The sequence below is a fragment of the Patagioenas fasciata genome, chromosome 3, assembly GCF_037038585.1.
Source record: "Patagioenas fasciata isolate bPatFas1 chromosome 3, bPatFas1.hap1, whole genome shotgun sequence".
Classification (NCBI taxonomy): domain Eukaryota; kingdom Metazoa; phylum Chordata; class Aves; order Columbiformes; family Columbidae; genus Patagioenas; species Patagioenas fasciata.
In genome coordinates, this window is record NC_092522.1 from 28,561,849 (window position 1) to 28,587,402 (window position 25,554).

The 25,554-nt window shown below is 43.1% G+C and overlaps 1 long non-coding RNA gene across 12 annotated transcripts in view; it reads left to right on the forward strand.

The window, feature by feature from the left end:
- The window catches only part of LOC136100652 (uncharacterized), a 67,309-nt gene that overhangs the window by 27,054 nt on the left and 14,701 nt on the right, over window positions 1-25,554 (forward strand). For 2 of the 12 annotated variants that reach the window (XR_011738191.1, XR_011738193.1), the window contains exons 3-6: window positions 2-140; window positions 1,002-1,097; window positions 6,549-6,680; window positions 10,429-10,469. This is a non-coding gene — a long non-coding RNA (uncharacterized lncRNA). The other 10 variants (XR_011738194.1, XR_011738197.1, XR_011738192.1 and 7 more) reach the window with 9 other exon arrangements.

Genomic DNA, 25,554 nt, shown 5'->3' on the forward strand with positions numbered 1-25,554 from the left:
GCTCCTAGTCCTAGGACTCTTCTGCGGAGAAACGGCCAACTGTACATGCATGCTGGTTTGGCACCAGGACAGCACATTCCCTAGAGAGTCGAAGGAAACCACGAACTCCTTTCGTTTGTGAACGCCTTTCCATGGAGCAGGTGAAAGCACACTGAACTCACCCTTGCCTCCTAGCCAGGCTGTTTTCTAAATGTCATTTGAAAGTCTCTCCCCCTCCTCCCTCCTCCCTCTGTCCCCAGTTTTATCCCTCTTTCAGGAGGCAGCCATCAGCAACAAAACCACAATGCGGGGTTTGGCTGGCTGCGTGCATTCAGCAGCTGCTCTGTTCCAAGTTCTGGGCAAGCCACAGCTATCCAGATTCCCACTTGTCCTATGTCTTCTGCCTCAGTTGCAATACAGCATCTTGAGCTAGAAGGACCACTAATTGACCAGCTTGGACAGGTTGCCGGCACTGCAGTACAGTCAGCCTTCTGTCCCCAGTTGTCTGTGCCTTTCCCCCCTTCACAATACTTCCAGCCTTTCCTGATCCAAAGCTTGTGACATCTTCCAAGTCCTCCTTGCATTCAAGACTCTAATTCGGCATGCGGTATGCTGTGCTTTTCCAGCAGGCTGCTTTTTGTCATTATCTCTCCACCCAAGTGAATGTTCAGGATGGGTATGTTCTTTCTTCAGTTATTGCAGAGAACTAAAATGTAAGCAATAATTGCTGAAGCCAGATTTTTCTAATACAAAACATCAAGCAAAATCTTTGTGTTCTCATATAATTATTCTGAAAGAGTTACAAGCTTGGAAATAAAAATACAATTCTCCATCTTAAAATATGAAGCACTTTTTTCTTATAGGATAAGATAATGTGATTTAAGTTTGCTTTATCCCATTTCTTCACTCTGTTGTGCTGACATGATTGTTCAAAGAAACTGTGCTTTTGGAAGGAAAAGGTTAAAGTTTGCTACTGATATTCATCAGGAGATGGATATTTAATCTTTAATCTCTTGTTCTAGGCCCCTACTTCGGATCAACTCATTATCCCGAATAAACGATGTGTCATTCCCATTATTTATGTTTCACTGCAGCCAAAGTATCTGGACCTCGTTTTGGTAAGCACCATTCATTTCGACCCATTCAGTATTAATCTCCCTGCTAACATCTTTCCTGTCCTATGTGCTGTCCCCTATTTGCTTTTATGTTTTCCGCAGAGTGTTTATAAAAGGATAATCTTTTACAAAGCAGACAGAATTTTTGTGTATAAACTGCTCTGTTTGAATGCCTCATTGATATACCATCTAAACTGAAGTGTTCAGCAAGATTAGTGCATCCACTGAGCCACTGAACTGGGTAAAAATATGAGAACTGCTCCTTTCTTTATAGCAAGAGAGGGTAGCTAATGATGCCATCTTCTTTTAAATAGGATACTTTTAGCAGATGGACTCTGAGAATATGAATACATTTCACAAATAAAAAAATAATCAACAAAGGAGGTGGCTCATTGTGACAAATAAAAGGAGAAAAAGGCATAAAATGTATAGATTATGTAAAGACCCTCAGTCAGCTTCCATCTTAGTGAAAGTGGTGTAAATGCAGAATAATTCAGTCAAAATGATGTGAATTAGTGTTTTTTTTTTCCACATCATCATTGATCACGTCAGGATCTGGTCTCTTTGTATTGTAATTGCCAATGACCTCAGTTAGGATAGGGACTTGCAGTGCCTTGAAATGCAAATTATATATTTTTCTCTCTCTCGTTCTGATATAGATCTCCAGTGAGAATGTTTTGATCATGATCCTCTCCGTTTTGCCTGAAATAAATAAATAAAGACTGCCTGGCACGCAAAACATAAACTTATTTCGGCTGTCTCCTTTGCAATGTGTATCTGGTGACATCGGGTGCCACTGACACACCCTCTGAGATGCCGAGACTTTATGTTAGAAGAACACAGTATGCAAGTGAATCTGTGCCCATATTCCCACATTTAGATGGGAAAAATCCCAAACAGACATGTGGTGGTATCATTTGAATGGCATAGATTCTTAAATACATTTGTCAGTTTGTACACTTGCCAGCTCTTCTTTGAAGATATAAACCACCAAAACACTCCAAATTTTATCCATCGCGGCTCCGTCAACATGTAGCACTGTTTAGCATGTTATTTTAGTTAAATTGCACTATTGTTGTCCATCTATTATGACATAAACTAGGATTGGTGCCCTTGCATTAAAATTAAATGAAAACTGTAAGAAAGAGTTGGGAAAAAGGAAACATTGAGAAAGTCGTGCCATTCATTTAGCAGCGAAGGAATGTGAGGAGGAATATTAGAAGCACAAAAGGTTCCAGCTTTAAAAGGGCTCACTCCTGTTTATGAGGGGCTGCATGCCGGGCATGGTTCAGTATCACCTTTGGGCACTGTGCATAGAGAAGGATGAGACCCCTCTGGACGGCTCCTCTTGTCATTTTTAATTCACCTCCCCCACTGATAAGACCCAGACCTGACTTCTAGTAAGAAAACACTGTCCATGGCTATTTCTGGAGTCTGTCAACACCACTGTAAGGTTAGTGAGAGCAGTTTGTGGGTCAGAGACAGAGGTAACCCATCTTACTGAGTTACCATAACCCTTTGGAGATAGTCCATGTAATTTAGTACACAGAAGCCGTCTCAAGAAAATAATTGCCTGTTCAGTACTAAGAAGACTGGTAATAATAAGTCTGTTGCTTTCTGGTTGGCATTAGCTGAGGTGAAAATCTTTCTACTACAGCTGCTGTCCTGTGCCCTGTGTGTAGTGGATGGGTGGTCTCAACACAGGAGAGAAAAAATCATCACATCTGACACAAATTGGCCTACTTACCGAGGGGGATCAGCATTGCATGGGTATGGAGACCGCTACTCTTCCAGTCTGAGGACCGATGCCCTCCAGACCTCTGCGTTCAGCAGTCAGGTCTTTTGGAGAAATGAGTGCAGTTCCCATTGTGCTACTGCGGGCCGGGCATTCGGCCACGTAAAACAGAAGAGATTTACTGACAGACTCCTAACAATTTCTGATGTTTTTCACCAGTGGATATATGATCTATATAGTAAATAAATAGAGCATTTTCTCTTCCAAAGGCGATCAGAAATGACCTTCCTGGCCTAAAAGTTTCAGTGAAAGCACAGTACTTGTAAGTGTAATTTATTGCCTTGCAGTTTTGTGTGATGAACCACCAGGTTCCTGGAAATCCCACAGGAAAGAACATTTCTGTAGGCATAAAAATCATTGCACAAGTGATACAGAGGTGACTTGTGCCAAGATAGGGTGTCCATGGCTCTGGAACACGTCAGACTTGATGTACATGTGCAGGTCAACTGCATGGTGTGTTACATTAGCTCAGACCCAGAATGTGGCAGCCCTGTCACTTCTGGAGTCATCATGTTGGCTGGTCTCGTTCAGACAGATATTTCCCAAGCACCAAATTCGAGTCAGTGAAGATCTAATGGAACAATATTTGGAAAATATTTGTAAAAAATTCTAGGTGCAGCAGCACGGGGCCAGATTTCTGGGTGATTTATTTGCACTGAATTAACCTACTCACTCATTTTTTTGCCAGGGAATCTCTCTCTGCCTGACTACATGGTGGGACTGGGATGAGCCCACCAGGTGTTCGGTAGACAAATTTGTGGTGCTCAGTCTGTAGTAGAACAAGAGAGACAAAGGGAGTATGAATGGGAGAGGACCAGAGACAGACTGAGGGAGGTTCAGCTGCATCTCAATAGACCTACTTTGATAGAGACAGGTAAAGCAATGGGTCAAGGAAGTAATAATAACACCCCTTGGCTCTCATCCGCAGACTGTCCATGCAGATTAACATACATAAGAAAATCAGAATGAGCTGGCATGCAAATAGAAGACCAAATAAACATACACTGAAGAGGAGCGACAATATACTGTGGCACAATACAATGTGATATGATATGATACAGCATACCTCTTTTGCAATAGACATTGGACACACCTCCAAGGCTTGTTGCAATAGTCTTTGCCATAAGGAGAGGATCATGTCCAGCACCAGGGTACTCTGGTGGTGTACCTGGATCCTCCCTGAGTTTTCTCACTGCTGGTTGAACACCTCCATTCAGGAAGGGCGGAGAATGAGCAATCGATGTGGGTGAGCTAAGCTCCCTTTTTCCACGGAGTCTCTGACATGACTACATAAGGAGGCGGGATGTCCACATGGAGGCTGTGTGCCACCCTCCGTTTTGTAATGTATGATGGTGGATAGCAGGAGGCAGACCTGGCTGTCACTAGTGGAGATTGCTGAAGGTGCTTATTGCTTCTAATCTGCAAATACACTCACATAAATGCTAAGCAATGCCTTGGTTTGATCCTGACCTGTACTGGCATCCCTGGTGCTACTGCAGTGAGCTGTATTGGCATTTGGGATGGGGCAGTTCCCACATCACTCTTTCCACACATCTAGTCCTAAATGTGCAAAGGTGTAGACAATAATTGCAGGGAAGGGAAGGAAGAGAGGATGCTGGAGTGACAGTGGATCATTAAAGAACCAGGCTATCGCATCTCCTCTAAGGCATGAAATCTGTTGGAACATAGTGTATTTTTAGGACATGACTGTAGACACTGAAGCAGTATATCTTGTTGGTATAAGGGCATGGAGATCTAGGCACTAGCACGATTAATATCATGTCTCAACAAAAGGGATTTCCCACATTTATATTGCTCAGAAATAGCTTTCCATAAATTTAATGTGAGTACTTGGCAAACGAAACAGCCATCAAATACCAATAAAAATATGTTTGTGGTACATGCAATATACACCTAAAGAACCAGAGGACATTAATATTCTTGAAGGACCCTTCAGGTACTCATAAAAATCTGATGTTACAGAGACTCTGTCAAGGTTGAGAGGTTCAAACCCTAACCCAACGAAAAACTTGCATTGTAAAATTTCTTTCTTATTGTGAAACATCAGGATTTCACACTAGTAGCATGGTTAAAGTGAGTGCTGACCGACCAGGTGGCTCCAGCATGCCTGGGATGAGTTTGCTCTGTGAAGCACATGTGGGAATCCTTTTCTTGTGAATGGGTCCAGGTTTTTGGCAGTGGGGGGCGAGTTCCTCTGGCTCCCAGCACATGGGGCAGCCTGAGAGGCAGGGGATGTCTTGGAGAGAGAGGGTGCAAGTCTTCCTTTGTATGCACGAGGCGGTGCAGGGTGTTGCCGTGCACCCAGGGACATGTCTTTAAACAGTATTCCTCATAGGATGTCATTTTTAGCTCCCTGGACAGGGTGGTTCCATTTGAGGGTCCCAGGTCTAACAAGTGCAACTCTTTTTAGGGATCACCTGAGCAGAGAGGCTGCACTAGCTTCTACATCAGGATTGCACTTTTCTCTTATCCCTTTTTTTCTGCTCCCCACAAGTCCCTTCTCTGTAAACAAAAGGAAGCTCTTCCAGGGGTCCTGCCTGGGATAACCAGCCCTGACCACTTGACTTTAAGAGAATAATCGTGAATGTTTCCTACAGATGCTGCCTAAGCACACAGAAATGCCAGAGTGATAGACACAGCTTAAATCCCTAGACTGCCAGACAGATAAAGATGGTCTGGCCCAAAATCTGCCTATCCCTTGTAGTGCCATGTCAAACTGAAGCAAAAACTTTTCACACATCATCACTTCTGTTAGCTTAAGTCCAGATCCCTTCACATTTACTCATGGTTAGTAATGCCTTACTGCACAAGCAGCGCTGGTTACTTCTCCAGGGGAGCTCCTGGAAGAAGAAGCTATTTAAAGCTGCAACTGGAATTTAAGTGTCAAAGCCACAACAATCCTTAGCTATGTCTACAGCACCACATTGTATGTTTAATTAATTTAGGAATCAAATTCAGTAAAAGAAAACTGTACGTTTTACATAACTGTCTCTTCCTATGACTATTCATACTTTGAGGGCTCAGATAAATAAATATGAATGTGCTAATAGCTCTTTTTATTGCCCACACCAAAGAATCCTGTTAAAGCTGGACAGCAGGTTTTAAATCCAGAACAGACAGTTGTAATTGTGCTGCCTTATGTACATAGGCCAGGCCACTCGTGTTGCACTCCCCCATTTCACTTCATGGTATTGTTTCACTTATGTGGACATTTCTGCACATTTGAATACATCCCTACACAAAGTGTTTTGCCAAGTGAGGGTTTTTGGACCTCATTTGGAAAGGCCCCAAAGATCTGGCTTGCAGGTCTCTTCAAGTTCAGAAAAAAAATTTCCGATGAAAGCTAAATCAGTTAACACCAAATTGGGTTGATAGGGGGATCCTTGTCTTCTCAGCTAACGGTATGAAAACTAGATAAAGGGGTTGATTTGACAGCTCAATAGATTTCTAAAGAGGGGTCATTTTCTCCCATGACCAAACAATATTGTAGAGATATGCAAGGGTATGTGTGTGCCTTTCAACAGCAGGCAGAGTCCAAGAACTTACTTATCTCTAAACAGCTTCTCTGGTGTCTAAAATAAAGAATGCAGAGTTTATGAACAATCAGGGAGCTGATACTTCTTCTGTTTTGCCTTGAGTGACCAACCACACCAGGAGAACTTCGTGCCTCATTCTCAGTAGTGCTGTGTGTTCTCATTAGAAACCGAAATACTGCAGCTTTCAGAAAGTCTTCAGCACCAGGAAAGATTGAGCCTTCGCAGTTCAACAAGGTAATCTTTGTAGTACCTCCACACAATATTCCACTGACCACCTCACATTGAATTTATTCCACAGTAATTGAAATGTCTTGATGCACTACTCTTCTTTTGGAGTTGTCATTGTCTTTATGGAAGTCTGTGGTGGAAAGAAATTAGATGGTAAATCTCTTAGGGACAAATTTTGGCTCCTTTGCACCAACTGATGTGGAGAAAAGTCTCTGGTTCTTCCAGATGGTAAGTTTGTTTTCAAAGGGCCTGATGACTATACTATTTATTTATTATTTCATTTTTTTATGGCAAAGTTGCCATTTGCTCTTTTATTGTGTTTTCTTCAGCAACTGTAAATATGGAAGGAGAATTATTGGACTGTATTTCTGTCATGGTGATCTCCTTTTTCTTCTGTTTTTGCTTCCCCCTCTTTCCCATGTCCTTTTGGGCAGATAAGTTTTTGCATGTTGCACATCACCTAACCAACAATGATGGCTTGAGATCTGGATGTAGAGGCTGTGAATCTGCCAAGGTTGAATTTCTTGGATATCTCAGTCTTTTTTTAAGGAATTAAGTACACTGTCATCCACCAAGGGAGAAGGAGGTAGAAGACAGTTGATCAGTAATGGGATACAAAGTCGTTTAGCTTGAAATTGGCAGTGGTAGCAACTGATAACTGTTTGCATCTGAAGGCTAGTGCTGGACTCTGTGAAACAAGCTTGTGGTTTCCATCCGGTTTCTTGTGAAAAGCAGCACCACCACTGCATCCACTGTCACTGTTTTAATTCGCTCACACAGTTTCAACAAAAAGACAGATGGGCATTTTTCTGACCCAGCTTTTGGGAGTTAGTGAGAGTTCTGCCATCAGTTTCAGTGGCTCTGGATCACACCCAAGCAGACAAGGAGCCTGAACTTCCCAAGAGCCCAGGAGGGACCTCAATGGTCAGGGTCCATGCGTGTGACAAAACATTGCACTGCTCTTATCAGTGTTCTAGGTAACAATCTTAGTGGTTTTTAATCTGGCTCTGGTGGGATTTTTTTAAAACATGTTAATAGTTGCTGGAAATCAATCTTCTAGTGGGTTACTCACAGTTAACAAAGTTCCGAATAGCTGGAGAGCCAAACATTACAAAATAGTCCTTTCTCATAGGGACACATTTTCATACCCACAAACAGCAAAACGGTTACAGAATTCCATGGAAGAAAAACAGGAAGGTAGAACAAGAAACATAACCTTCTGATTTGTGAGTGGAACTGTATTTTCTTAAAGATGATGTCACTTCTGATGCTTTACTGTGCAACTGAGGCAGTGTTTTAACACAGCTTGCATAATCTTTCCATGTGTTTTTATGCTATGTCGTTACAGGACTCTGCTGTGATGGCTAACTCCTCTAACCAAAATTGTTGACCTACACTCTTTTTAAAGAGTACCTCATTTCTTCTGCTTGGCTAAATCAGAAGCTTTTCTGCACACTATAAAGTTTGCTACATCCATATGACTTTTGCAGAAATTAACTACTTAAAATAAATTACCACCACTGACAGTGTGCAAGTTATTAAAGTAAATAACTGAGGCTGACATAACTGACATTATTGTGCTCAACTCTATTACCAAATAAAATATAAAAGAGCTGAAAGAGTTTAGAATGACTGAAGTAGGCAAGTGACACCCAGAATTAAGTAGGTGACAAGTGGGAGCAGATTCTCTCTCAGTGGGTGGCTGTCTGATTTTGAACAAGTGCATAGTACACCTGTATTGCCGTTTTCTGTGGTGCAAATGAAACTGGTGTGATGCTGTGTGGCACCTCGGAGGGGAATCGGGACCTTGTCGCTGCAGCCAGAGCCCTGTTCCACAATGAATTTTACTTTCATTGTGACATTTTGAAGGTACTACATGGTAATGACACATTGCTCCAGTAATTTTTGCACAATGTCTCTATGAGCTCTCCCCATCTGTCATGACAGCATTAGTCTTGGCATCTCTGATGAAAGAATCCAAATTAAAAGGGAGAACAAAAAGTCAATTTCTAATGGGTTCCAAATACCCATATCTTACAAGCGTGAATTAAATATTGCTCTCATCTTGCAGCCTTCCAGCCATATTACATGGATAAAACCCTCAAAACTATTTAAAATTTAAAATCCTGTTAAAAGCTGAAATATATAGAAAGTAAAGTAATATTCAGCTGTTTAAACAAACCTGTTGATAGGCTGTCAGCTCTCATTTGATTTGCACTTCATTTGAATTAATAAAAAGCAAACCATAAGCATTGTGATTTACAGTAATATAAAAGCTATTACAAAGGACCTTCATCATAAGCTTCTTTGTCATAAAGCTATTGTATCTTACTTTCAATCACTGAACACTGTTAAAAACATTTCCTAATACAATACTGCCTGATGCAATATACAAATTCCTTTGCTTCAAAGACTAGCTATAGAGACATGATTTTGAGTCTTTAGAAACAAGTTGGAAGTTTCTTATTGCATAATTAGTGTAAAAAAATATTTCCATGCCGGTGTTCTTCAACTTTTCTTGAGGCTACTAACACACACACGCGCACACACACACACACACACACACACACACACACACACCTATCAGCTCAGGTTTACCCAGTCATTAAAGAAGTTTTATGCTTCCTTCTCTATTTTAAATATCCCTTAGACAAACACCACCTAATTACTCAAATACACCATCATGTTTGCTCCTATGAAGAGCGTCATGGGCTTTATATTGACCTCAGTTTCATATCTCTTCCTAAAGATTGATGCCCCTTCTCCCAGGAGTGCTGCTTTTTGGAGTTAATAATACCACAAAGAGCTGGAGCTGCTAGATACCTAATGCTACTTCCTTTGGGGTTTCCTCACCTGTGGTATGTGAACAGTCTCCCTGGCTCTTGTCTGTGCTGGTCATGGCAGTGTCACAGTTGTTCTTAGGAGATGTGATTCCCCTGTCTGGCCCTTGCAGCACTCCTCAGGTGTCCACAGAGAGGGATGCAAGAAGAGGACCGTGGAGTGCCCAGGCACCACAAGATCCCCCAGGCACACCCAAAGCACTGGGCACTCTTGTGTGCCCACCCCAGGGCTGCTATCATGTGTCCTAGTTGACCACCTGGCACTGTCTACAGTGCCACGCTTTCACATTGCAGCTCAGCATTTCTGTGTCTTCTCCCCAGAGTGCAGGTAGTCGCCCAAGCCACCACCTCCAGTGCTCCCAGTGAAGATGAGGTCTGTCCTTCCCCAGTGATTTTCTCCTTGAGCTGATCCTGGATAGAATAATTCCTCTAATGTCATCTTATAAGTGAAAGTAGCGTGCTGTTTGGTCCTTTTCACAAGCTGGTTAATCCGTGGCAATCAGGGGCAGTCAAAGTTCCCAAGAGGGCAATGGGACATACCTGGAGACAAGAGTTACAGGCAAGAGGAGGGAAGGGCAGGACTACATGCAGTCCTGGGCTTGGATGTAACTCTGAACTCTCAAAGGGATGTTTGACTCTGAAGCATGACACAGCTTACAGCTTGTTGTTCACGCGTGATGATGGGACCCCATGTATAAAACAACGCCTGACACAAATCTGCTCCACAGGTCTGGCTCTACAAGTCAGAGGACAGTGCACCTCATCAGCTTGCTCAGGAAGGAATGACAGTCTTATCCCATGTTTTCTACAAGGCATCCATGAAGACTGAGGGCAGGGATCGATGTGGGTAGGAGGGCAAAAGAATGTAGTGGTATGCCACCAGTGTGTCCTGACTGCAGTGTCTCTCCTATCAGGAGGTGAAGGACTAGTGGCACCAGAGCTCTCATCGAGAAAGGTAAGAAGCAAACAGCACCCAGTCCGTAACACCCTGGGAGAGGACACCCCAATTTCTAAGCCCTTGAGGCAGAGAGACCCACAGGCTGCCCAGCTGATGAGCTCCCTGGGGCCTGGTATATACAGACTATATGTACAGGCATGGGCCCATGGAGGCAACTTACACAGCCTAAACGTTGACTGTCAGCACCCATAGAATCATAGAATGTCCTGAGCTGGAAGTGGCCCACAAGGATCATGGAGTCCAACTCCTGTCCCTACATATGACAACCCCACAGTTCACACCGTGTGTCTGAGAGCGTTGTCCAGTCTGTTCTTGAACACTGCCAGGCTTGGGGCTGTGACACCTCCCTGGGGAGCCTGTTCCAGTGTCCACCACCCTCTGGGTGAAGAACCTTTTCCTAATGTCCAACCTAAACCTCCCCTGGCACATCTTCCTGCCATTCCCTCGGGTTCTGCCATTGGTCTCTAGAGAGAAGAGTTCAGTGCCTGCCCCTTCTCCTCCCCTTGTGAGAAAGCTGTAGCCGCCATGAGGCGGAACAAACCAAGTGTCTTTAGCTGCTCCTCATACAACTTCCTCTCCAAACCCTTCACCACCTCTGTGTCCCTCTTCTGGACACTCGCCAGTAGCTTAATATCTTTTTTATCCTGTGTTGCGCAGACCTGCACCCAGTGCTCCAGGTGAGGCTGCACCAATGCAGAGCAGAGCGGGACAATGACCTCCCTGCCCAGCTGGCCATGCTGTGCTGGATGCACCCAGGACATGGTTGGTTCTCTTGGCTGCCAAGGACACTGTTGGCTCATGTTCAACTTGCCATCTACCAGAACTCCCAGATCCTAGATCTGAGGCTGGAGGGGTTAAGGATGGAGGGCAGAGGTGCCTGGCAGAGGAGGGCAGTTGCATGACTTAAGACCATGGCAATACTTTTTTCCCTCATGTTCTTTTAAAAACTAGGGCAGTGTACACTTTTAACAAAAAGAGATGGTCTAGAACCTGGAAATGAGGCTAGGAAAATTACTAACCCTCACTTTTGTTCGCTCCATTTCTACAGACATTCCTCCAAGAACTGTCTTTGCTTTTGGCTGTCTTCAAGGCCATGCTACAGTCTGGTCTGTGTTATTTGTTTTTAATCTTTCTTTTGGTTTTCTGGGTCATGACTCACAGAGGACCTTTAGGTGTCTTTAAGTTAAATGGACTCAGCTTGACTTCAGATAGCAACAGGAAAAGAAGGATGTCTTCTCAGTGCTCTGTAACAAAGCTGTGTTCAATGTGTGCTGGTTCTGCTGTATAGCTGGCCAACATATAAGTAAATTCTCTTGCTTTTCACTTCCCAATGGGGCAAGAAATGCCTGATGAGCTGCTTATTGTGAGCTAGGTGAGATCAATGCCAATTTCTTATACCTGGGAACACAGGAAAAATCTCTACATTTGAGAACAGTTAAGTGTGAGCTAGAGTTTTGGACTGGATGTCCTCCTGTTGTCCCCACCCTACTTGGATCATCCTGTGATCCCATGATCCTATCTATGTTTGATTGCACCATGAATCAATACTAGTTTGGCACAATCAAACTGAAGAAAACTGTCCAGACCCTTCAGGATGCATTTTTGGTATGGCAATGAAAGTGCAGCTGCTCCAGAGCTAGCACAACATCCTGCTTCAAGGTCATGTTGGTGGTCTTTTGCCTTCCAAAATTAGCAGTGATTAGTTGATCATTCACTGCTGGAGGGCAATGTGATTTCTCTGGAAGGAACTCATGATATTTCCCCACATCCACTGAGACATAAAGGGCCTAGTTTTGGCCTCTAGGAATTTAGCCGTACACTTAGTGCACCAGGTAGTGGCCAAGCTCCTGTATGACGGCATACTTTAGATTTATTTTTGTAGAATTAAGTAGAATGTGACTACCTAAAAATAGGGCAGCAGGCTGACACTGAGGAAAACCTCCCTGTCTTGCCTGTGAAGTGGTGAGTTTGCTTCCCCTTGGTTTGGCGCTCCCCAAGGCCTCCTGCTTCTTTTCTTGTCTGTCCTCACAAGTCAGAGCGTGTCACGTCACAAAACTGATATAGCTGGGTATGCTACTTCAGGGTTTCAGCAGATCCCTGTATTTGGAGTAGTTTGAAAAGTGTCTAGTGGCTTTGTCACATGATTTTTCTGTAGTGTGAGAGCAGCCGGCAAAGAGCCGTGAGCTCACATGTTTAGATGGCTTAGTTTGTGCATGCAGATAACGTGAATATCTGCTTGGCAGTGTTTTACAGCAACTGAACATTCCTGACGCTGCCTCTTTTTATCCTTCTGCTCCCCCTTCCTTAACAGCAGAATCAGCAGCTGTAACAACACATGGAGGACACTTGGCAGCTGCAAGACACAGATGCTGAGCTCTGTAATAAACTTCTCCTGTAGAAGAATCTGAGTGCTTTTGCTGGCTGCTCAAAAGTCCTTATTGCTGTCTGACTCACTGGCTCAATGAGCAGTTCCAGTGTGCTGATGGCTGTTGGTGATCATTCTGGGGGTTATAAGGACCAATCCAATTGACCTGCTTAGCCCTTTAGGATGCTGCCGTAGCCGAGCTTTAATAAATTGTAAGTGAATTACGTGCTTTCATAGTAGATATTTAAGAATAAGGTATTGTGCAATGTCTTAGTGGGCCATTGTTTTTATATCTAGAGATAGGCAATAGGCCTGGTTTTGATCACAAGTCACAACAGTGCAAACCAGAAATAACTTCACCGTTGTTAAAGGGGTATAAGCTGTTATAAAACAAATGTAAGTGAGGTCAGGGGTGAAGGAGAACTGCATTACCTGGTAAGGAAATGGCATATCTTTAATACCTCAGAAACTGGCATTTGTCAGAATTGGCCTGTGATAAGGATGTGGATAAGGACTCATGGCAACAAGCAAGTGTTAGGATGGTAAGAAGGCTCATTTCAGAAAACCCTTGCAGAAGTGAGTTTTAAGGAGGCATTTGAATTTGCAGAGAACGGCCAACTTGGACGGTTGTCCTGGAGTCTAAAGAGCACTGGGAAAGAAACCAGAAACAGACGCTTGTGGAGATAAAGGCAGGAACTGGGCAGCAAGTCTGGTACATGGCCAAGACAGAAAGGACGGATGCTAGAAAGAGATGGTTGGAGATGCAAGCAAGAGAAGAGCTCTAAACACAAGGACCCACAGCTTGATCTCGATGTATAACATGAGGCAAAGTGCTGAAGGAAAAGGAGTGAAGAGTAGCATGGTCAATGACAGGGGGAATGACGTTTTGGGGCAAAAGTTCCTTCCATCTCTGTCTAAAGAAAACTGAAGTCATAACAGTAGCAAAGATACGGCACCAGTGGGAGTGGGAAGTGAAGCACAGGCACAAAGAAGGGTACAGGGTGAGGTGGACAGGATGGACCTTGTATTCAGTGAAACAGGGCTAAAGGGCACCCACCTTAAGTGTATGGACACAGGTAAGGAAGTGCTGAGAGAACAGAATGGTGGAGCAGGCTCTCACACTGTTTTTTGGGAAAACAGCGTGATGGGACATGGGGGTCTCTGAAGTACCTGTACACTAAGACATGCACCATAGTGAACAAACAGCAGGAGCTGGAGGCGAGTGTGCAGTGACAGGACTGCAGCTTTGTTGAGGTGACAGAGATGTGGTGGGATGGCTCGCATGACTGGAGTGCTGCCTTGGAAGGACATAGGCCTTGAAGGAAGGACAGACGATCATGGCAAGGAGGGGTAGTTGCCCTTTATGTGAGAGAGCAGCAGGGATGAACTGAGCTCTGCCTGGGCATGGGTGATGAGCCAGCTGAGTGTTCATGGGATAGGATTAGCAGGCAAACCAACATGGGAAACATTGTGATGGGTGTCTGCTACAGATGGCATGATCAAGAAGAAGTAGATGAGGCCTTCTTCAGACAACTATAAAAACCTGACATTTTCAGGCTCTGGTCCTCATGAGAGACTTGGCCACCCTGATATGTGCTGGAGGGTCAACACAGCAGGGTACAAGCAATCCAAGAGGTTTCTGAAGTGCATTGATGACGACTTCCTGACACATTGATTGAGGAGGAGTTGGTGAGGGGAGGCACTCTACTGGACCTCAGACTTAAAAACAAGGAAGAACTGGTCAGGCAGGTGAAGGTCTGAGCAGCCTTGTCTGCAGTAACTGTAAGATGGCAGCCTTCAGGATCCTGAGGGAAGGAAACACAAGTGAAAAGCAAGATTAAAACCTTGGGATTCAAGAAAGCAGAATTTGGTGTTCAGGGACCTGCTTCAGAAAATCCCGGAGAGCTGATCGATATTCAAGTGCCACTTGTTCAAAAATGGTCTATCCTGATGTGCAGGAAATCAAACAGTGGTGACACAAGGTCTGCAAGGATGAACCCCTGGTGAAACTCAAACATGGAAAGGAAGCACACAAGAGGTGGAAACAGGGAGAGGTGGCCTATGAGAAATGTGGCCTATGAGAGACACTGTCCAAGAACAGAGGGTTGCAGTTAGGAAAGCCAAAGCCCATCCAGAGTTGGAATTTGGTGAGGGATGTGAACAGTAAAAAGAAAGGCTCCAGTTCTGGGTTCTCCCATACAAGGGAGATATAAAACATATTGGAACAAGTCCAGTGAACAGCCAAGAAGATGATTAAGGGACTAGAGTATCTCTCAAATAGAGGAGAGGCTGAGAGCTGGGACTATTCAGCCCACAAAAGGCTGGAGGGGATCATATTGATGTTTATAAATACCTGATGGAGGGCAATAGAGAAGATGGAGACAGATGCTTCTCCATGGTGACCAGTGAGAGGACAAGAAGTAATGGGCACACACTGAAATACAAGAAATTCCACTCAAACATAAGCAAAAGCTTATTTACTGTGACGGTTGTGAAACACCAGCACAGGTTGCCAGCAAGGTTTTGGAGTGTCTGTCTGTGGACATGTTCAAAACCAACTGGACACAGTCCCGGGCAGCCTGCTCTAGCTGACCGTGCCTTGAGCAGGGGGTTGGACTAGGTCGTCTCAAGAGGTCCCTTCCCACCTCAGCAATTCTGCAATGCTGTGAATGTGCTATATACTGAAATGCAGCTCAGGCTAGTGGTAGCTGATGGGAAATAATTCCCAAAAGGCACATCTCTATTGTACGTGAGATGCAGTTCCCTGGCAGGGGAGAGAGGCCTAAGAGTGGACAAGGGCACCAGCACAGAATCAGCGGATGCTTCATCTCAGCCAGTGCTAGTGTCACCTTGGCAAGAAGCTATCACCTAATCTATGCCTGAGGAGGACTCCTGTTTCCACTTCAGTTAGTCCCATCTCCTTCATAAGACTGACATTCACATAAACATTTTTTAACTGGAAAAGGACAGTCCTATTTCTAGTTTGCACAGGAGATGTTTTCCTGTGACCTTTTTTGCGTCCTTGTATTCTAGCATTTAAAGACAAACAGCTGTCCCAGGCTTCAGTTGGAGGAGGAAAAGGAAGACACCATCAAGCATAAATGTTAGTAAGTAATTTTTCCTCTCATTGTCCAGTATAGCTAGAATAATTTTTAGCCTTAGAAACAATTGTGTCTCTGATCCCCCTACATTTGATGTTATTAACTATTGGACATCAGCATTTAAAAATTACTTCTCAAAGTATGAGTCTTGTTTCTCTTAATATATCCCAGAAAATGATCTGCTTCTCTGGTGGCTGTTCAGTAAGTGTTTTTGAAAATAGCTATGAACACTGAATTTTATTTTATGTAACAATTGGTGTCTTGTAATTTTATGAAGTTCAGGGATTCTGGATCTACATATATTATATCTCAAATTAATATATTACAAGGAAGTCTAGCATTCCTCCAACTAAACCACAAATTAGAAACAAGAGAATACCAGCCTTTAAATAATAGGACTTAAATACCTGTTTCAGCAGTGCTTTCCTGCTGCTTTGCTTGCTTGAAAACATGTGAAGTATTTATTTTTAATTCATATTATCTCATTATTGCAGGTTTCCTTTACAACATGGCTCATTTCAAGCATTAAAAAAAAACCTAGTGATTTTTATCTGAGTTTTAGATTTTCCAGTAGTGATCTGTCACACGTATAGTGCTAGTTAGAATTGATGTAGCAATCTGGTTTTGTTTTTTCTTTCATCACATTGGTAGTCCAGCAGGCAAAATGTATTGTGACAATTGTCTCCAAGATACAAAGATAAATGTGAAAAGGAGCCAAGGATTTTTGAACTAAACTATTGCGTTAGGAAGCTGAAGGTGACCATTGAGAACTTCTTACTCCCACTTACGTGATGAGTGACAACTTTCCAACACAAGAACTCCCAGTCTTTTACTAAATAGGCTCTGATTTGGTGAGTACAGTCTGAGACACATTTTTCTCCATGTCAGTAGCCCCATTAAGGTACCATTGCCATCCACCGACATTAATATGCTCACAGGAACAGGATCAAAGGCTGCAGGGGTGGCAAGTTTGGAAATCCACAGGATTTGCTCACCAGAATCAGGTGCTGTGGATAGCCTGCCTTTAATGGTTACTGTAATACAATGCTTAGAGCACTCCTCTGATATCCCTTCTATTTATCCTGCTGAGGGGTAGTCCTGTGGGTCCTGTCTAAGGTGATGGGCCCAGGCCAAGGCAAGGTGCGGGCTCACAGCCTTTCCTTGTTCAGGGAGTGCTGGCTCTCCAGTCCTTCTGGGCACTCAGGTGCTTCTGCAGAGACTTGGGTGCCATCTAGGAGGGTACCAAGATCTGAAGGAATAGTCTGGGTCCTTCAGTTAAGCTGCAGCCTTAGGATCTCTTCCGTGAGTTAAGTGTCTGGTTTGCATCGCATGAATAAAAAGTGGTGAGTTGTACATGCACAGGGAAAATTAATTTAACCCTCTGGGGACTGAAGGTATAATGACCTTTGGGGTCTCATCTTTATTGCCCATGATAACACAGAGAAGTAAATAAATGAAAATTAAGGCTTAGCCATTTTTGAGCCAGGAAAAGAAAAACAGGAGAGCGAGAGAAACCAAACATGAGGCAGCACTAGTAAAGGAAAACTACAAAGGAAATCATGAAAGAGGCTGGTGGTGTATACAGAGAGACAGAGCTGAGGAAGGGGTGTTGGTGGATGAGATAAAATAATGAAGAGAAGCTGTTTGTTCCCTAGTAGCTCCTGGGTCAGTAGCAGCTGCACCTGCAACACCCGTAGGCTGTCTGTGTGCTGGCCAAGGCAGTGGCTGGTAGCGTCTGCTGCTGTGCAAACGCAGACTGCCCTTCTCCTGTATGTCACCTCGTGAATTGAACATCTGGACTCCAGAGGTACCTTATTAGTGCTAAACAACCTTGATTCAATTATACTACAAGATGCGCACAAGATGATATCTTTTGCACAGTCCTGCACTGTGAAGGGCTTATAGGAAGTATAACCCTGGGGAAGGGGGTGGAGAGCATGGAAACTCAGTTGTTTCTTTATTTCCACAGTTGGTCCATAACAGTGCATAAAGGGAGTGGAGGTTGAAGAGTTTGCATAGCCTAATGCCAAGGATAATTTGAATTACTCTGTGTTTTTAAAGTTCTCAGTCTCTTTTGTTCCACAAACACTATGTCTTTTTTCCGGGCTGGAGTTCGAAAGTCAGCACTTGGCTACATGGCCAGAGCTACTCGCTTATGCATCTGCAGCTTCTGCTGGTTTAAAACTCACTTTTATTTCCTGATGTTAGAAAACGGATCAGCAAAACCACCAGCAGTAAGGCTTTTGCAAAACGCGGGGGTGCGAAAGTGCACTGCCTGGGCCAAATTCCACACCAGATAATTCCATTGAGGCGATGGTTTCAATTGGGCATCGTTATCTTCGCTTCCTGTCTCATACTGCAGCACTGTGCTACTGAGCAGCTGCTGATTTCCTCCTCCCCAGGCCTGGCTGCATGTCACAGTGGACCTGCAATGTCTCCTCCTTGCTCTTTGTCTTGCTCACAGACGTTGTACGGAAAGGCAGCAAATGATGGAAAGTGCTTTGAATTCCTCAGTTGAAATTTATGCCTTCTGCTATGATTATTTTTTGCTGTTATGGAGCAAAGTCGTATTTTAAAAACTTTTCTGTTGTTTCTGCAGATCTGTCATCCATTTCCATGGATACAAGTGTGGTAATAAGGTAGCCAGAAGCTGTCAATTCCAGCCACTCACCGACTGCCCAGTGAGCAGTGAAAAGCTGCTGAAGTCATTAGTATTTTACACTTGAAAATAACGCAGTAGTTTGAACTTTTCTGGTACTCTTCATTCAGGAATCCCCAGCTTTGGTGAATGAGCCATGAGTATGAAACAATTAATTAGGCCTCCTAACAGCTTGGTGAGCGTGTTAGGAGGATATGGAGGCTGGGAGCACTGAAGTGACCTGTTGAAAGTCACCCCATGAGCTAGTGGCATGATCAGGAAGGCATTCAGTTCACCCATTCTGACTCCCAGCTCCCTGAGCTCATTCCTGAATATATTAGATGTAGACCACCTGCAAATCACATTGTAGAAACATCCCCATCCTCACCTACTTCATGGCAGAGCATCTCTCTTTTTTTTTTTTCCCCAGATAATCCAAGACAGCTTCTCTTTGGTGAGTTTCCGCTGCAGCAAGAGCCATCAGATAATAGAAGGGCTGTATTCCTGCAGGATATAGCATATGCTAACTGTTCATTGAATGGGTTTCCCTGTCCATCATGTTGAATTCTTCAGTCAAGTTCTTGCTAGTTTTTCTTTAAGGATAAGGCTTCTGCCACTATGACAGGAAGATTATTCCACAAAGATGAGAGATCATGTGTCATTATTATCTCTGAGCACTGAGTTATTTTTCTGGACATTTCCAACCTAAAATATCTCTTAGTTGTGTTGAAAGGAACAAGGCTAAAGAAAAAAATAGATGAAGGATTTTTTTAATATAGTATCATTACAGCATGCTCTGGATTTGCATATTCTGTTTTTCAGTATAGTCACCCTATTTTTCAGTTTTTAACTTGTGCTCTATGAGATGACACACGTTAAGTGATGATTCTTGCATTCTTGCACCCTTACATAATCCACTGAAATAAACAGATCTTTACATGTTAAACAACTGTTCAGAGTAATTATGGTAGGTGGAGCTTGACCCATCATAATTTACCTTCTGTGAATCCTCATTTTCTGTTCCTAAAAGACCCCACAGGTGGGTGACTGTGTATATGGAAAGATTTAGATATGTATAGATAGATAGATGGATAGATAGATAGATAGATAGATAGATAGATAGATAGATAGATAATATGCACTACTCAAGTGATCCTTGACTCAGCTAACATGCCATCATGTTTCTAAATGTACCAGCAATGCATCCAGAGTTCATCACAGTCTCTTATAATTATCATTAACCAAAAGTCAATCCCTGCAGACACTGTGGGGATTATGTAACTAAGTTTTACATGCAGCCCACCTAGGTTCAGTGGTTTTATTTGAGTGAGTAAAGATTACAGAGCCAGGCCCAGCAAAATACGATGGCATCACCCAAGTATCCCCTGTCCTTCTGTGTTGAATCCCATGAGGCATTCGCATGCATAGTCAATAAAATTGGTCCCAACACAGATGATAAAGGTACCCTACGATTAACCTCTTTCCATTCTCAGAGGAAGCTCTTTATCATGACCCTTTGCTTTCTGTCACTTAACCCATTTCTAATCCTTAACAAAGACTTCATCCTTAGCCCTGTGATTATTTATTTCCCTTAATACTTACTATTTTGTGAGAGACCTTATAAAAAAAATTTTTTTAAATTCAAGTAAATCAATACCTTGCATATCACCTTTATCTAATGGTTTATTAACTTTTCCCCAAACCAAAATGTGGTGCTTTTCAACATTACTGAATGGCTTGTGGAAGGTAGAAAAAAATGTATTTTGACAGCTACTATGGTGGTTTAGCAGAGCTGTGCTTGGATTAGCACTGTTCTTCTGTCTGTACTTAAGAACTCTATTTAATTTCCTGGCATCTCTCTCTTCAGGTCAACCACTAGTTCAAGGTGGAAGTGGTAAGTCTGCAGCATCTCAAGTGTGCTAGTGTAAGCTCTTGGGAAGTCAAGAGGAAGGAAATAACAGTCCATAAAGTTTTGATTGCTTGGAAAAGAAGAGATGTTTGTTGAAAGAATGAGCAAGGCCAGCTGCAGAGAGTTCAGGAGTGAGCAGAAGTAGTCCTGCATTGGCTGCTCACTCACTTTGCCTATTAATTGACAACATTTCATACTGGAGACTGAGTAGAGGAAGGCTATTTTTCTCTGGCCTGTTAGGGGGCTATCTTACAGTGTCCACTTTTTAGTTAGTGGAGGGTTCACTTTAAAGATGGATAGAACAGCATGATCCAGGATGGTGTGTCAGGGAAGGTTTTGGCAAAAATAGTGGCACTGAAGAAGTAAAATAAATGTGCCATGCTCTATTCCTCCCCCAATTTTAAAATATCAGCATTTTGCAAGCAATGGGCCATATGCTCCCAGGGCTTGCAAGCCAAAAAGTATAGCAACTTACTACAAAACCGCTCTCCAAATTCTACACACAAGCCAAAACCTCCTACTTGGTATGCTGCCGTCATGCCAACTTGCAGAACAGAGATTGGGTCTGAGCAAGGAGATCTGCGAAAGAATGATGGCAGGTTACGCACATACACACATAAACGGAGATACAGGCTGTGGGTGGCTGGAGCTGGAGTCAGGACACTTGTCCTGCAAACCCAGCTTAGGGAGAGAAAGCAAGACAAATGGCCACTGAGAGCCAGCACATGTTTCCAGGCCTCCTCCCCACAGAGGGGAAGCAGCGAAGTCTCCATGGGTTGCTCCTGCAGGAATTTCTATGCTGGAGTGTGAACCTGCAATGCTGGCCCCATCCAGTCCATGCTCTGGGAAGACCATGACTCTTCTGCGTGGACACCACGGTAAGGTGGCTGCAGCAAGTCTAGTCCCATCCTGCTGGATGGGAACCATCCTGGTTGCTTGCGGTGTTCAGAAATAATTAACTCTCACTGAAACCAGGTTACTGAAGAATACTAATGTTCCCCAGAGATACATAGGTGCTCTTCAGCTGTACCTCACAGGATTGTCTGCCTGTCTGTCTGGAGCAGTGAAGGAGAGGTCTTTGGTCAAGAATTTTCTGTGTGGCAAAGCAAGGCAAGAATTAGTCCCATCAGTGTCAATTTGCTATCAGTAGTAATGTACATTTTACTGTGGCAAGACCAGTAATCAAGGCATGTTTAGGTACTGGGAAGTGCCACCCGCAGATGATGGACTTCTGGCTGTTGTCTGAGACCTCACAGGACTGTCCATTTCCATGTTCTCTGACCCCTTGGTACAAGGCTCTCCTGTATTTTCCATACTCTTTTATTTCTCCACAACAGAGCATCCGGAGAGTACTTTATATTTCTACAGGGATAATCCCTGCAATATTTTAGCCATTGGCTAACTCAGAGCTCTCCCCTTCTCTGGCTCATACCACCACATGCTCTCTGGCAGAGGTTTAAAGCAGTGCAGATGCTCAACTTTTCTGAACATTTTGTGGGCTCAATATGAAAAAAAAAAATAAAATAAAAGAGGTAAAGAGTGCCTATTTGAGGATCTGTACTCGCCACTATAGGCAGAGTGAGTTGGGGTAATAAAATGACAGGACAGGGCGTATGGAGTGGAGCATATGCTCTGTCTCCACCAGGAGCGAGCCAACTGCTGCTGGGAGGATGGGGCTGCGGATGGCCTCCGGACCAAACACTTGCTCGATTTGCACGCCTGCACGGCTGCTGGTGGATCCAGCTGCTCCTTCTCCCGGCTGCCTTGCAGAGCCGCGGGGATGCTCGTGCCCAGGCACAGAGGGACAGAGCAGCTCCTTGGGGACCTGAGAGCAGGCAAGCTAAATGAACCTGGTCTGGGGGTGGGGGTGGGGGGAAGAAAAACAGAAAAACAGAAAAACAACATATTCCCTGGCCTCACAGCTGTACCTAAATGCTGTAGGTAAAGCTGAGATGTAGCATGCCGTACTTGAATGAGTTATTTCTGAGAGGTGGCTTATGCCAGGTACTTCAGAGTGAAGTTTTCTGCTTTCAGTAGGTGGTAATTTCTACCTCTAGTATTGTCCCTTTGAGGCTGGCAAAGGAGTTCCCAAAGGCATGTGTTGGAAGAAGTAGTAAGCTCCATTTCCTTCAGTGGGAGTTTCATTTAAGTCTCCACTAAATACTATATTGCACCCTGAATGTGTCATTTTCAACCAGGCAGTCACTTCTCCCCACCAAGGGAACAGCCAGTGCTGTGCTGTCCTGAGAGGACAGCAAATGTCAGTTACTGTGATTTTATGAGGCTGAGATATAGTTCTGCTCTTGTTATCAAAATTTAGAGTGCAAGACAAGACGGACTATTTTAAACATGCAATTTTGGCAATAATAATAATAATTTTCTGCAGAATGCCTTTTTTTTTTTTTTTTTTTCCTAATGTTGGCATGAAATAAGCTTTTAAGAGCAATGAGAATATGTATGGAATTTTCTCATCCTAAAATTTATGTTAGTCTATTTTCTGCAACAAATAATCAAAAGTCTTGTGAGAGAGTACATGAAACAGGACTGCTGGTTTTTTATTTCTGGGGAGATGGCCATCATTACATTGGACCAGAGCTATGAGTCAGGGCTGCTGTTTCCTATCCTGAAGTGAGGAATCTCTCTCAGGAAGTCCTGTGTTGTGCTGGAGATCAGAGCAGGTGATAATGGTCTCATCTGGCTTTGAAATTTATGAGAAGGAGATAGGACATGTAATGGAGTCATTATTTTGTTCTAGTCCATTCTTCACATTGCAGCACTAGGAAATGTAAAAGCCGTGTGGTGACCAGATGGAAGGAGTAGGGAACAGAGAAGAGCAGTAGGACAGCTTCCCCATTACTGTTGAGATCCTGAATAGAAGCAAAAGATGCTGGGAAAATATGTAAGTAATTTTATCCACACAGATGACTTCAGAAAAAAATATAGATTAAGAGAATATGCGCCCTAAACTGAGAGGAGATGGAAAGAGAAGGGAAGGGTCAGGCAATATGGGCTAAAAATGTGAGACGAGTGGTTGCATCCCCTAGAACCTGAATCAGCTCTATTTGAGGTATAAACATCAGCGGAGGACTCTGAATTCTCAGATGAAAATGGAAAAACATTCAAAGAACACGGAGTTAAGATAATTAGGGCTAAGAATAAGGAAAAAATGCCGTTTATATGAGGTTTAGAAATATTCCAAGTTGCAAAAATAAAAAAAAAAAATTCCTCCTCCAATTTTCCTGTAATCTTCCACGTGCTTCATTCAGAACTCGGGGACTCAAAATTGCCAGCACAGGTTTGAATTTTTGGCTTATTTTCTGGGGTTTTGTTTTCATGTTCTCTTAAATTCCATTCCTAAATATCTATTCTGTAATTCTCAGTTTCTAGTGGTTTCTGTTTGGAGCTGTCACAATAATTTCTTCTTCTTCTTAAACTTCCAATCTACCTTCTTTTGTGACTGTGAGAGAAAAACGTATTTTTAAGTCATTAGAAAACTCTATTTACTTCAACATAATATGTTTATTTCATTGTGGACTTAAATTAACTTTATTATGACATTAAATAGTTGAAAATTTTCAAGGTAATCTGAATGAAACCACATTTTTACAAGGATGTACTGAACGCTCTTGAATTACTTAATCTAGTAAAACTAAGATGGAAAGGAGATGTGATGAGTTTTCATAAAGACATTTAAGAAGCAAACTTCAAAGACAAAAAGAATTAGTTAAAGAATAATACTGGCATGAGATCAAGTGAATTCAAGCCAATTATTAATACATTCAGACTGGAAATTTAGAGAGAGATTTCCATCCATCCATCCAAGAAATGATATCCTGGTAATGGAAACAGAGAAATTCACTGTTTTAGGCTGTAATTGCGTACGCTGATGAAAATGATTGTGTCGCAGAATTCTTAGAGACAGAAAATGAGGCTTGTGATGTGGATCAGTTGGTATCTGATGTTTAGGTGTCAGCAGCTGAGTTTGAAAAGAGACTTGGTTGTTTATTTGCACCATTGCTTTATTCTATTAATCACATGCTTCAGGACTTTTGTTTGCAGTCTGCAGAGGTCATTAAGGGTCATTTTTACTTTTCATTTATGCATTGCTAGACTTCTAGGTTAGTCTTTTTTTCACCTCTGAACTGTGAAAGAGCAGGATGGAGGGTAGAGCCTCTGATCTCTGCATGTATCTCACTCATAAACTCAAGCTTAAAGTGATCATTAGATATGGGGTAAGCAAGAAATTCCCTGTTGATCAAGTTGTCAGGAACTACTACAGAAGAGGAGGTTGTCTTCATCTGTCTTAATTTCTTAAGATTTACAGCAAGTTTCACCTAACAATTTCCTTCTATTAAAAGAATTTGGGCTATTGACAAGGTATTGGATCTTGCCTTTTTGCTTCCTGGGGCTTATTAAGTTTGCAGCTGCTTTATGATGAAGTGCAAAGTTTGTTACAGGCTGCTGGGGAGCATCCCAGGGCCAGTGGTCTGTGGGGAGACATCATGCAGGATGCCTGTGGCCTCTCCAGTCTAATCATCTGTGAAAGTCTGCACTTGCTGGCCCAGCTCACCTTTTCTGGCCTTATTTCCTACTTTTTCTTTTCTTTTTTTTTTTTCTTTTTTTTTTTTTTTTCCGAAACAGAGTGCTTCCAAATGTCAGTTTTAATTCAGGCTGAAACAATTTGTCTTTCAGGATGTGTCAAACTGGCCAATGACTAAAACATCATTGAAAAACCAACCTGGTCACCCAGGAGCCCCGTTATGCTCTGGGTTCTTCCTTGGCCTCGAGAGGGATATAGAAGCATGCACAGAACTATCCCTCTGAACCAGAAAACAGGCTGCAAACCAGGTTGGAGCCCTACCTCCATGCTGCCTCACAATAGAATGGGTAGCCCAGTGGACCAGGTATCTGGGTTTTCCAAAATTTGTCTGCTGTAGATCAGCAACAAACCATCCTGAATCAGGCCAAGGGGGAAGGGAAGCAGCTGTATTTCGAGGGAGCACCTTTGAGGGTGATGTAGGTCAGACATTGCTGCTGGCTTGGGGCTCAGGTGGAAATCACGGTCAGCT